At 36.9% G+C, this 2,056-nt stretch overlaps 1 non-coding gene across 1 annotated transcript; it reads left to right on the forward strand.

The window, feature by feature from the left end:
- The first annotated feature begins 1,300 nt into the window (after positions 1–1,300).
- Positions 1,301–1,407, forward strand: LOC124898229. The gene has a single exon (XR_007055205.1). It is a non-coding gene; the product is annotated as a small nucleolar RNA R71 (small nucleolar RNA).
- The last annotated feature ends 649 nt before the right edge of the window (positions 1,408–2,056 follow it).

Here is a 2,056-nt window from a genome sequence, read left to right on the forward strand (position 1 = left end):
ATATGGGCATAAGATTTGTGCTAGCACCTAAGTCACACAATCTACGTGCACAAATAGTCTGTTCAATGGTAATCTGTAAGGTGAAACTACTTGGATCTTTCAACTTTGTGGGCAGTTTATTTTGAATTTTAGACGTGCACTCTTGAGTAAGGGAAACTATAGCATATTCGGTCAACCTAATCTTATTGGCAATAATATCCTTCAAGTATTTCACATATTTTGGCACACTGTGTAGAATGTCAACAAGAGAAAGGTTTACTTGAACCCGCTCTAGAAGATCTAGAAACTTATTATAACTATCTTTCTCTTGATGCTTCCTTGCCCTTTGAGGTAAGAGTAAGGTGATAGTCTTTTTCTTCACATGAATTTCATTACTTACCTCTTTTTTAGTGACCTCAAACTCTGCCTTATCTTTAAAACTATCATTCTTAACTGCGAAACTATCCTGCTCCTAAACCATCTCCTTATTTTGAAGCCCACTCCTTATTGTAACCGCATTTACTTATTTTAGATTAGCCTCAGTGTTGCTAGGCAATGATCCTTATGTCCTTGTATTCTGCGATCCTACAATTTGACCCAACTGCAACTCTAGATTTCTTGTAAGGAATGGTTGACTCTTCAACTCAGCTACAAACTATTCCTATTGAGTCTTTTTGTCTGCCACAAACTGTGATTGTTAAGGCATGAACTGCTTAATCAACTCCTTCACTTAGCTATTCTGAGTAGTTACCTAATTATTATGAGCCGTCTGTGGATTTGATTGCACTGGTCCCTTATACTAATTTGCATTCTGTTCCTGATTTCCACCCCATAAGAAATTAGGGTGGTTCCTCTAGTTTGGATTATACGTGTTTCCAAAATTCTATTGACCCTAACGATTTACATTCCCCACATAGTTGATTGAATCTGGATTAACAGAACATGTATCTGCTTTATGCTCTCCACTTCTACAAACTTCACACCATAAATATACCTGTTAAACTATTTTTGCTGTGGTTGTTGGTTGTGTCGTACCCAACTTAAAGTTGTTCAGCTAAGTAGTTTCATATAATTCTGCATTACTGCAATTTGTGCTTGTAATGTAGTAAATTGATCAACCTCCAATACCCATGTAACCTTCTTTGGAGTGCTTCGTGAGTCTGAATGCCAATCAGGATTCCCTTGTGCGATTCGATTTATCAATGTATACAATTCTTTATAAGTTTTATCCAAAGCTTGGCCTCCTACTGCTGAATCTAAGAGAATCTTCGTATTAGACTCAAGGACTTCTATAAATATGTGAACCAAGACATCATTCGATTGATGGTGATGAGGACAATTTCTGAGCATGCCTTTAAATTTCTTCCAAGCTTGGTATAGTTTTTCTCCATCTTTCTATCTGAAACTCAAGATCTCACTCCTCAATCATGCAGTCGTCTATCACGAAAACAATCAAATAAGGAACTTCTAAGCATAATCTTTCCATGAAGTGATGGAGTGTGGTGGTTTAGCATGTAACGACCTCTTTGCTTCCCTATTTAGAGAAAAAGGGAAGAGTGTCAATCTGACATAATCAATATTCATATCTTCAGGAATGTATGTATCACTTATTTTTGGGAAGGTCTGTATGTGCTGCTGCGAATCCTCGTGTGAAAGCTCATGAAAGTACCCTGTAGAATTCAATAATCACACCATATTTTATTTTAATTCCCACTGACCTCCTGGTTTAGGCTTCACAATGCTGTTAGTTACATGGTTCGTAAGTGGGATTGCCACCTCACGAACAGGTTTTACGGCTGGTTGAACAGGAATAACTGGAATAACAAGAGTTGGAACATTTCCCATAATTGGATCTCGTATTTAGCCATCTGTCCCTGTTGAATGTAATATTAAGCTTTTCGCCTCTGATAAAAAATTATTTCTGGTTCTGCAAAGGGCTCTACCAACTCTTTATCCCTAGCAAGTCCAATGTTCGGCTAAACTTACGAAAATTCAGCTGCTAATATCAAGTTTTTAACACTTAAACTTATTATCAAAAACTAAAAATTAAGCAATTTACTAATTATACTCATTCCCC

Source organism: Capsicum annuum, chromosome 4 (genome assembly GCF_002878395.1).
Source record: "Capsicum annuum cultivar UCD-10X-F1 chromosome 4, UCD10Xv1.1, whole genome shotgun sequence".
Classification (NCBI taxonomy): Eukaryota; Viridiplantae; Streptophyta; class Magnoliopsida; order Solanales; family Solanaceae; genus Capsicum; species Capsicum annuum.